Here is a 13,279-nt window from a genome sequence, read left to right as displayed (position 1 = left end):
CATGTAGTTTTTTTTTTATTTTTTTTTTTATATAAATTTAGAGGTTGTTTGTTTAGCTCTTAATGATGCTCTTAATGGTTCAGACATCTTACTGGTTCAGCACTTAATAGTTCAGAATGTTTGTTTCGAGAGCAGCTGTCTGAATGGTTCAGACATTTGCCTCTGAATGGTTAAACATTATACTGAGTCTGAATGGTTAAGACATCTAATCTGAATTGGCCGGGCATTTGCCTCTGAATGATTAAACATTACACTCGCTCTTAATGCTTCAGCATTTAATGGTTCAGACCTGTTACTGTTACTGGTTCAGCACTTAACCATTTAGAAATTGTCAAACAGCCCCTTAGTCTTTTAATAAGTTATATAAATAGGCATATAAGTTGCTTTTGGTTTTATTGTGTCACTTAATGAACTTCGAAATCACCTGACGTTGTTACAAGATTTTAAATTGTTCTTAACCCAAAAAATAGAAAGATGAGATTAAGAATTTGCTCAAGGAGATGACAATCAAATGTGTAAATGAATTGAGTGTAGGAGATGGCTCACGATTGCATTAGATTGCATTAAATTTGTATCAAAATAATAAAGATACTTTCTTTATACATTTGGAAATTATAATACATGAATCATGTACAAATTCAAACGAAAATAAACACAAATACAATTTTATGTAAATAAAGTGATTCAGAGCATTGTCTTCGATAAGAACTTGAGTCTTGTCTTCTTGTACGATTTCCATTTTGTCTTTAACAAGAACTTGAATCGTTTCTTCTCATACGATCCTTCTTGACTGCAAGAATGAACAAACTAATGTTGATGGTTGTGGTTGAGGATTCGTATTCAACACGGGTCTCTTAAAACAGATTCCGCGTCTCACTTAAACCACATGTCTGTCTCCCAGGGTGCAATAGCCGATGCAGTTGTACTGCTAGAGAAGGCCACACACCCGAGGTTAGACCGGATAAATAAGTGCACTAGAAGTTTGGAAAGAGAGAGATGAAGTTTGAAGAGTGTTCCTCTCTAGTTTGGTGTGGAATGAAGAAATATACTAAGATTTCTGAGTTGGTGTGATTTTTAGTAAAACTTATAGATTTTTCTTTACATAAAATGAGCCTTCATGTTCATTATAAAATCACACAAACCATAACTTCGATACCCATTAATCAAGAGTTGAATGAAATACTAAATTGTAAACAAGTTAAATAACCATCCAATATTGTAAAACAACTTAAAATATGTCATGACTTGATTGGTGACATAGCATCGTTTATTCCAACCAATCGATTTTTCATTCATCACTGCATTAGTAAAAACACATTTTTTACTAAATTTTCCAGCAATCCCCCACATGAATGAAGATCGATTAAAACACGATTTTTTTTTTAATGCAACCTCGATAGTTGAGTATTGTAGAATAGGTAATGCTTTGAACCTTCCTTTGTGAAGCATATTTAGTTTCCTAGTGATTTGTAGACGTGATATCCTTGAACAAACTCCCATTTGTGTACACAACCATACAGTTCACACAATACTCTCCTTAGTCGGGCCATCCTCTTACTTTCGTGTCCAATAATGGTTGTGGATGTCACACCCCCGCCTAGGCGGAAACACGAGAATGCGACGGGCCAAAAACTTTCATGCAATGCCTCTAAAAGGTAAATTGTTATGCGGTCAAATCCTCAAACGCAGTCTCTACTAAATCCAAGTCATAGCTAAACATTTGTTATCACCTGAAAAAACATGATAAAAGGTCAACTACAATAGTTGGTGAGTTGCTTGCATGTGTAATGTAAAAATGCAAATAACAATTATGTTCATTAAAGTTACAACAAAGCCTACTTGCGTTTTCGTTTCGTATAAGTTGTCGTTTCACACGATAAATCAAAAGGATGTTGTTTCCATTCTCAAGTTTCCACGTTTTCAATTTACAAGTTCTCATGTTTTCAAGTCCTCACGGTTTTAATTGGAAGAAGTTCACTCAAGTGCCGTTTTAAATGAGCATTTGTGTACTTTAGTTAGCAGATACACAAATAATGAGTGGGGGTGTCAATCCGGATAGCACTACCCAACCCTTTCCAACGGCTCTATCCCAGAGTTAAATGGTTATGAACCAAGGGACATCAATACGTTTAAACCATCACATAACAAAGCAAGCATAAACGTTTTGGAGTTTAAAGAGCATGTTTCCACCCTCGAGTTTTAAGATAAAAACAAGATAAAAGGGGCTGCAAACTCACTAGTTGCGAAAAAAAGCTCCAATCACGTTTCCCTAAAGCTTGAACTAAAATTGTCCTACGCGAAAGCTACTATATGATACGCGTATAACGACTATGAATATCGAACAGATAAGCATTGTTGGTGAATGGTTTAACGATTAGATATGAGTTTTTGTTGATGTATTATGATGTTATTTAATGTTTTTGATCCATTGTACATCATTTAAAGTAATTTGGAAGTATGTTATTGCATAAACAAAATTATCCAGCAGGTTTTGGTCGGATCAGATATTTGGATCCATTTGTGGATTTTGTTAAAATAGTAAATGATCGAATTAAATTCTGAAAATATTTGGAGTTGTTATATATTTTTTGCTTTGCCACAAAAGTTCATAGACATATTACGAAAAATCTTGAAATACCCAAAGAGCAAAACAGTAATTTTTCCGCTATCGTTTACGCTAAAGTTAAATAAAAATCTATGTTTACTCAATTGATACAAGGCTAGTGGGGAAAGTTTGCCGTTATAGTTTACGCTAAAGTTAAATAAACGGTCTCGGATGATGTTTGCCCTTTATGTAGCTCAAGCTTGGAAACAGCTGTCCACTTGTTCATAGCCTGCAGCTTCTCAACGGGTCTTTGGCAAAAGGTCAGCTGGTGGACTAAGACTCCTTACTTTGTGGCCTTTTCATTTAAGGATATTTAAGAAGGCATTTAAGTACTGTGGGTTAGACAGGAAAGCAAAAGAGTTATTTTTTTCGGGCAAGATCTCTAAGATTGATGACTTGTTTAGCGTTATTCGTTCGATCGGGTATTTCTGGTTTAAGAATAGGTCTAAGTCGAACCAGGTCTCTTGGGAGAATTAATATAAATTTGTAATTATTTAGTTATGTGTTGTTTTGTGTTGCCAGGATTTTGGGTTGGCTGTGTATTTTAATGAAATTTTCCTTAAAAAATCCATCCCATCCCTCAGACTATCTCCAATGGGCCCTTGGAGACCATGCCCTTAGAGGCCCTTGGATGCCCTTAGGGCTGTTCACGAGCCGAATCAAACCGATCAGACCTTTGCTCGTGCTCGGTTCGTTTACAAACCGATCCGAACCAAACCGAGCATTTTTTCAACTGAGCCAACGTCGAGCGAGCGTCTTTCAATCCGAGCATTTTTTGAACTAACGTCGAGCGAGTATCGAGCGTCACAGAACAAACAAGGAAACTGACAATGGGAGTGCTAGTTATTAGAAAAAGTGCAGTTTACAACCCTGATGACTCGTCCAATGGAACACAAGTAAAACTTTAACAAATAACAAGGAATACAAAAACACTCAACTAGTTCTATCAAGATTAACTAAGCGGGAAGATAAATCGTCGACCGATTGAAACATACCCTTGTTCTATCGGAAGTTTGAAATTGAATGAACCGATTGAAGCAAAACCCTAGCGAGTTGGCGTCTTGGCGAGTGGCGATGGAGAAATCGGATAACGATGGCCAATGGGGGGTTTTGACTAAGGTCTTGTACTTCTGAATCGAATGGCGGGTTGAGACTTGAGTATTGATCGAGGCTTCACATTTTAGTATTTGAATTTTTGACTCAATTTACTCAAACGAACATTTAAGTATTGGACAATGGACTATTGGTATTGGATTTCAATTCTAATTACTTAAATGAGCTCTATTTGGATCTTGGACCAAACATTGTTGATGTTGGTCTCTAGTCATTTCATTTTAAATGATACACACACAAATATATATATATATATATATATATATATATATATATATATATATATATAGGGGAAGGATAAATCGAAAACTCACTCCAGTTGACTAAACCCTGAAAACCCAATAACAACCATTGATCATACTTGATGGATGGCTATGATTCACTTTTGCCCATAAGTTGCTTTTGTGTACTTTTGTCTCAATTTTATAATATATTTAATCTTGGAATATTAATTCAATTTCTCTTACAAAAGTCTGCATGTTGTAAGACTACTTTTCTTCTCTTACAAAAGTCTGCAAGTTGTAAGACTACTTTTCAATCTATTTTTGTACGTATATTTTTATAATATATTTTTGGACGTATATTTTTTTTGGTTTTGTTACATGGGTATATGACAATCTATTTTTGTAACATATTTTTTTTTTGTTTTGTTACATGTGTTACATAGAAACGTAACATATAACCTGGAAAAAATGTAACAACACACTTTATTTTTTACAGTAATTTAAAAAAAGTGTAACAATGCACTTTATTTTCTTTAACGTGCATTATTTCTGTAACACAAAAAATATAACAGGCATTTTTTCTCTGATTGTTACATTTTTTATGTAACAAAAAAAATGTAACAGACATTTTTGATTTGATTGTTACAAAAAATGTAACGGGCATTATTTATGTAACACAAAAAATGTAACATGTTTTTTTTCTTCGATTGTTACATTTTCTAACACCCGGTTACACAGTGTTACATAAAAAATGCCTAGATCTTGGAGTTTCATAACTAAGACGCATAAAATTGTTATGAGAATTGTTACATCAAAAATATAACATGCATATAAAAATATAACTTTATTAACAAGAATCCAACAACAACAGATTTTTTAGATTCAATCATCATAACAATAAACAAGAAAGTAACATAGATTTTAATCCAATACATAAGAACTTAAATCAAATTGTTTCCATTTGTTCAGATATGAAAAAAAATCAAATTGTTTATATAAGAACAAATTTTACACAAAAAAAAAATGAAAAAATCAGTAATAAAAAACAACATATCCAGAAAACAAGAACTAAAAAACATTCATCTTCTTGAACAAAAAAATGAAAAAAGTTGCAGATCTACAAATCACAAAAAATGAAGATCTATAAAACACAAAAAAATGCAAATCTGAAAAAAAACCCTGAAAACAAACATACTTATGGATCTGGAGGATCTTTTAGATCTGGAACATCATGTTCAACATCGAACATCTTTTGGATCATCTTCAACATCGAATCATTATATGGAATATCATCTTCAACATCGAACATCTTCAACCGGATCTGGAGCATCTTTTGGATCTGGTAACATCTTGGAACTGGAACGTCTTTTTGGATTTCGGATCTGAACCAGATCTTAGTCTGATGTTGTATGGAACACCGGTTCGATCTTCTGATCTTTCTCCGATCTTCACTGCCTCTCTCACCGATCCTCATTGCTTCTCTCTCTCCGATCTTCTCTCTCTAACCATCTATCTCTCTAGATTTTTGGGAAGTAAAATATGTTCTTCATTTGAGAAATGCTTCATAAAACACAAAAAGACTCTGTTTGGGAGAAATGAGATATGAGAGATTTGATTTTTGATCTTGTTTCATCTATATTGGAACAAGAGAGAGAGAGGATGATTTATGTACAGCTTTTAATTGTTTTCACTCCTCTCTAGTTCGAAATAATGATGTGAGATGATGAGGGATATGTATTAATGAGAGAAAAGGAAGGTTGTGAGAGGAAGATGTGAGAGAAAAGGCAAACTTGAAAAGTCTACACAAGTACAACATTAATTAATTAAAAAGATGACAAGAAGAAGCAAGTATGAGAAGTCTGCGTGTGCAGACACATCACCAACCCATCACTATAATGTCAAAAATGAAAGATAGAAAAAGGCGATCATGCCCTTACTCCTTTCAATCTAAATTTAAACGTGGATCAATCCTAGCCACATGTTAGAGTTTTTAGGGTTTAGTCAACTGGAGTGAGTTTTCTCATTATAATTAGCCTATATATATATATATATATATACACACACATATATATAGGGTAGGGTTCCAGCGTGAACAACCTCCCAAGAGTGAACTGCGTGAACAGATATGGACCCTTGATTTCCTTTTTAGTTGTTAATGGTAGGATTGTAATTATATAAAAAAATTAGATTTAAATCATTATTTTAATAATTGAATTAAGTTACATCTTTCCTAATTTAAATTCATTATCCACATTATGTTTATTTATTAATAAGATAATTATCAAAACAAACAACAAATCACCGGATTTCAATTTTAATTTTTATTTCAGATTTCATCATCAGAATTCAAATTTTGATTTTTAAGATCCATGTAACCTTCATATTTCAACGGTATACACATGTGTACTTAGATATAAATAGAACAGTACACATGTGTACTCAGCATCATACATATGTGTACAGTAATTCATAGGTGTACATCAACATTCAATACAAAAAAAAATCTGAGATATCACAAAAAACAGACGATATACACATGTGTACATAGCATTAAAAAGAGGGCAAAATCAGAATACACATGTGTACATAGCATTTAAACAAATAATTATTTTAATAATTGAATTAAGTTACATCTTTCCTAATCCTTAATTTGATTTGTGAGAGATTTATGCAATCAATTTAAGAGGATAATTGATTACTTGATTTGTGAGAGATTTATGCAATCAATTTAAGATTGAAATTACACATATTTTGTATTTAATTAAATGGAAAAAATTAACCAAATAATTACCATCATGCCACTCACTTTAATCTCAAGATCATAAAAATCAAGGGCCCAGATCAGTTCACGCAGTTCACTCTTGGGATTTTGTTCACGTTTGAACCTAATCCTATATATATATATATATATACATATATATATATACATATATATATATATAGGATAAAGATCCGTTAGGAACCACCCTTTATTGCGAGAACCGCGAGAACCAATGTGAACACATGGCATTATTGTAAATATATCGAAGTACAACACAAAACACACGGTGGCATATATTGTAAATATATTGAACTGTAACATCACGTCCCCTGTTTTAGGGTTTCTCCAGTTCAATACATTCATTCCCAAACCACAATCTGCATCATCAGCAGCGACACATTGAGGGATCACGGCTGTTCACAGCGGCGTACAGGCGGCGCACAAGAGTGTACGGTGGTTCTCACGGCAGTAAACAACGGTCGATCCCACAAATTTCACGGGTTCGTTCGTATCTCATCGGCCGTTCACGGATTTCACGGTGGAGCGGCAGTCGGCGTTCACGGGTTCCACGGCGGGGCATAAGTCGGCGGTGGTGATGGTCTGGTGGTGGTGACCATGACTACTGTGTGTCTAGGGTTCCGGCGAGGGTACCAGTGTCTCTCATAGTGTCTCTCATCGACCGATCTAGATACAGAATGGGACACTTGAATGTTATCTTGAACAACCGCAACGTCATTGACTTGAATCGACCAATCTAGATACAGAATGGGACACTTGAAGGTGATCTTGAAGTCAGAGACTTGAATCAGAGACTTGAATCGGTGTTCCAGCGAGAATTCAGGTAATCTCTTTTCGTTTGCATCTCTCCTTTCTTATGCAGATCGGTTCATCGTGTAGTTAGTGGGCGAGCGTGAAGGAGATGGGAAGTGACTGTAGGTTCACCACCGTCAATCTAACATCGCGGTCACAACTACATCACCGGACCATCCCGGATGGGTCACTGCGGATTGGACATTTGTAAGTGTTTATTATTGTGTAAATCGGTGTTAATTTTAAGTTTTTTTTCTGTCCGTATATTGCTTTTGAATTATTACATTTACTATATTTGAAGTGCTTATGTAAAAGTGAATAAAAATGACGTCAAGAGGAGATGAGATTGCTCTGATTGGCATAATTCAGTGTTTCTCATCTTTATAAGTTTTTTATGACTGATATGCACATGTGCATTGCAGTTTATACGGTTTGAGACTAAAAGGTATTATACATCTATACTTGTAAATTATCTATACTTGTGAATTATACTACTGCATTAAAATGATAAGCAATAAATTATATTGCATTGAATGATATGTAAATGTGCATTATGTTGACAAATACAATATGTCGTTATATATTAAATGATAATGCACATGTGCATTATGTGACAATTACACTATGCACGTGTGCATTATGTAGACATTATTATGTTGACAACTACATTGTGCACATGTGCATTATTTTGACAATTAAACTATATAGACATTTAACGACAATCCGTAACCATCACAAATTAATCATCACATATAAACTTTTAGCCAACCCAACGGTACATAACTATACATATGTTTAAACATCACTAATACCACCTATTTATCATTAATAAACATCAAACAACTAACTTGTTGTTTTTTTACGTATATTACTTATCATGCACATGTGCATCCCATTACCACACCCTGTAATAATTACAAAATTTTAAACAACTTTTATTTGTTATTTACACAGGAACAATACAGGAACAGTACGCCTATTGGCACCTAATGGCACCCCATATTGGATACCCGATGTTGACGATGATCCCGAAGAATCTGCATACATACAAGAATCTGAGCAAACTCTTAGACGTTCAACCAGACCGGAAGTCCGTAAATCAACCAACCCGACTTATTATTCTTGATTGAACTATTTACGACGATAAACGTTTTGCACTATATGTTTGTTTTCAAATGTTTATGATTATCATCGTTATACTTTGTTTTCAAATGTTTATGATTATCATCGTTATATTTTGTTATCAATTACCTATTGTATGTGTTATACTTTGTTATGAATTACCTATTATATGTAATCGTTTCAAATTTTATTATTATCCATCTAACATATATGACCAAACTTACTATATTGACAGAAAAATGCACATGTGCATACATGTTTACTGTTTGACTCCATATGGTTACTGATATGAAAAAAATGCACATGTGCATACACTTATTTAATTATGGTTACTCAATATTATATGCACATATATTATCTCCACTTTGGGGTTTCGGTAGTTCACCAGCACCAGTTCATGGTCTTCTCACTCGGCCGAGAGGCATTCACGGCGGTTCACGGCGGCGGAGAGTCGTGCACGGTGGTTTTCATGGCATATAGATAGTCGTGTTCATGTACTTTATGGCGGTTGCAGTCGGCACGATGTTTACAATGGCATATGGCGTCTTCGTGTCGATCCTCGTATATCCGATGAACCTCCTCATATATTGTCTGAAATATCATCATCATACAACATCTGATGCCGACTTTGGTGGTCCATCTGTTATCAATCCCGTTGATAGTCAGAGAATTATGTCTAAAACTGTTGAAAGTCGACATACCCTTCATAGGTTTGAAATTCAGACTCTTGACTCTATGTATACATCACTTTGACAACACCTACAAATACAGATTATCAAGAGTTGCAATTCATTCGATTTGTAACTAAAGGTATTATGTTGACTGTAAACGATGTTTATACTTTTGTACATGATATTGTATTAAATGATGTGCACATGTGCATTATATTGACTGTAAATGATGTTGTATTAAATTATATGCACATCTGCATCATGTTGATTGTAAATGATATTGTATTAACCTATATGCACATGTGCATTATGTTGAAAATTATACCATGTCGTTGATGTATGGATCCTGTTTATGTATGGATTCTGAACAGGTGCCTTATGGATGACTATCCAATTATGTACAGAATGGCATTAAACAAAGGGTCTTGGGTGGCGGACAACTACAAAAAAATGGAAGAACAAGCCGACAACCGGGGAGGCATGGGTGGAGTTTATGCATCTTATGGCGTGCTGAGGAATTAACAATCATTTACGTCACAATATTACACACTTGTGTATTTCTAACATATACTATACCAACCACCATATAACATTTGAAAACGTTGTAAACTGAATATAATCATCCGGTAACACATCATATATCACCACTATGCATACTAATTCACCTTATGCACATGTGCATTTCCAACATATACTATACCATATTACATCAAATTATGGAATTAACAATCACATAGTTGTCATCGTCCAATAAACAAACATAAATTATCGTTAGAGTTAATTACACAAATGGGTCCTGTGGTTTATATATAATTTCGCCTTTGGGTACTAACTTTATTTTTTAACAGGTTTAGGTCCTATGGTTTCAATTTTGTAACACCTTTAGGTACTAACACCAAAATTAGTTAATTAATGACTAAAATACCCTTACATTTTTTTAAGTTTATAAATGTAACACATTTGGGTACTAACACCTAATTTTATTTAAGTTTAAATCAATTTTACAAAATCTATTTTTTTTATTTTCATCTTTTTATTATATCTCTTAATTAACATAAACTCTATTTATTTTTTTTTATTTTCATATTTTTATTAAATTTCTTATTTAACATAAAATCTATTTGTTACACCAGTATTTTTCTAATAGATATTTTAAATAAAATCGACTAGCTATATAGTTTTATGTAAATTAAATTTCTTAATCGTTTTAAATAATGTAAACCTTACTCGTTTTTAATTTTGGATTGAAATGATTGATAATAATAAATATCTTTCATGTAAAAAAATTAAGCCTTTTTTTAACTCGTTTTTTTTCATTTACATTTTACTATTTTAGAAAGATATTTAATTTACATAAAACTATATAGCTAGGTATTTTAGATAAAACTATATAGCTAGGTATTTTAGATAAAACTAAAAAAATTTAAGCCTTTTTTTAACTCGTTTTTTTGTAAAAAAGATATTTAATTTACATAAAACTATATAGCTACTAGATTTTACTGGTGCAACTAGTAGATTTTATGTAAATTAAATATCTTTCTAAAATAGTAAAATGTAAATGAACAAAAAAACAAGTTAAAAATGGCTTAATTTTTTTACATGAAAGATATTTATTATTATTATTATTATTATTATTATTATTATTATTATTATTATTATTATTATTATCAATCATATATATCCAAAATTGAAAACGAGTAAGGTTTACATTATTTAAAACTAGTAAGAAATTTAATTTACATAAAACTATATAGCTAGTAGATTTTACTTAAAAAATCTATTTAAAAAAATATTGGTGTAACAAATAGATTTTATGTTAAATAAGAAATTTAATAAAAATATGAAATTAAAAAAAATAAATAGACTTTATGTTAATTAAGAGATATAATAAACAGATGAAAATAAAAAAAAATAAATAGATTTTGTAAAATTGATTTAAACTTAAATAAAATTAGGTGTTAGTACCCAAATGTGTTACATTGATAAACTTAAAAAAATGCAAGGGTATTTTAGTCATTAATTAACTAATTTTGGTGTTAGTACCCAAAGGTGTTACAAAATTGAAACCATAGAACCTAAATCTGTTAAAAAATAAAGTTAGTACCCAAAGGCGAAATTAGGTATAAACCACAGGACCCATTTGTGTAATTAACTCTTATCGTTAAAAGAAAATAACTAACATATAAACCATCATACAAAAAACAACCATAATTTTCAATATAACATCGTTCTATCCAACTTTCTTTCATTAATGTTTTCCACTGTCTTGTCGCCCTTATCATCCATCACATCAGATCCATCACATCATGCATTCGTCTACTTGTCCTATTCCTTGTATTTCTTTATCCTGCCGTAACTGCACGTGACATCAAAGAACATCGTTCAACAGAAAGTAACAATTGGATGCACATGTGCATATATTACCAACTGCATCATCGACTAATAACCAACCTTCTTTGGCTTTTCACTTAACACTTTTGTATTCACCTTCCTTATCATCACCTTCCTTATCATCTGGCAGTTTTGTTGCCCCTTTATCATTTGATCTCAACAAAAGTGTTATTTTCTTCGCTTTTTCCATTTTTTTTGCCTACAATAATAATTGAAACATAATATAATCAAACATGCAATTTCAATTAGTATGTGCATTAAACAACCTTTTTCATCATTATCACTGTAACGATATGAATTCGTGCATCTATATGCATATGTGCATCACATATTCTTATAATGATGCTTAAAATCAATCCATATGTAAAGTTTAATGTTATGTGCTCAAATTCAATATGCACATTTGCATCAATTTAAACAACAACATCAACAAAATCTAATTACACAGAATCATATACACGTATATTAAACAAAGCTGCTCATGTTTGCTATGCACATGTGAATCACATGAAACAATAACACCATCATATCCTAATTACACAAAATCACAATAACACCATCATATCCTAATTACACAAAACCACGTATCTTACACAAAACTTCACAAGTTCACTATGCACATGTGCATTATCTAAAATAACAATACCAGCATTTTCTAATTACCCAAAATCATGTACACGTATCCTAAACAAATCTGCTCAAACTCACTATGCACATGAATGATATTATTAACTTTATTTGGTTCACATATACATACTAGGTCGGCTATGGCACTGTATAAGATATGTGCGATAACATAACAAGCACAGTTAACATATCAACGAGTTGAATCACATTCATATAAATCATTGATGGAAATCAAAATTACTGATAAAAAACAGATACCTAAAGAACAATATATATATCTACTGGTAATAATCAGATCCTTACCGAGTGTTACTGATAAAAAACAGATACTTAAAGCGTTGCACTTTGCCCTATTTTTTATCCAAAGAAACCCAAGCGTGTTAACTTCCTCCTTCAGACGTGTCAGATTCATTTGCTTCCTATTAAAAACATCATTCATGTTTCTCCATATAAACAATAGCACAATCTGAATGATTGAGATCATAACCTGTTTCTATTTTTTAGATCCGCAGTAGCACTGATGCAGATACACAAAATCCTTCAGATCTAGCACGAATATTGATCCCAACTTGCACCATTCAGCGACAAAATCCCATAGACTTTGAGCCAGTCTGCATGAAAAAAAAGTTGGCTCGCTGTTTCGTCCCCGTCATGGCAGATCTTGCAATCAAGGGCTGGAATTTGGACATTTCTTCTACTAAGATTCGTTGTTGTTGGTAGTCTATCCAAAACAAGCCTCCAAACCAATAAATTTATTTTTAGCGGCACCCATCTGTTCCAAAAGAACCCGAAACCATCATTTGGAAACGACGTTTCCTCGATTATCTTCCTGATGTTACGAACTGTAAATAACCCGAAGGATTCCGGAGACCACATCCATCTGTCTGGACCCACCTCAAAAGAGACCGCATTCGCTGCATAGGTTAAGTCCGACAACTAAGCCAGTTCAGACGGG

Source organism: Helianthus annuus, chromosome 9 (assembly GCF_002127325.2).
Source record: "Helianthus annuus cultivar XRQ/B chromosome 9, HanXRQr2.0-SUNRISE, whole genome shotgun sequence".
NCBI classification, from domain to species: Eukaryota; Viridiplantae; Streptophyta; class Magnoliopsida; order Asterales; family Asteraceae; genus Helianthus; species Helianthus annuus.
This window is presented reverse-complemented; position numbering follows the sequence as displayed.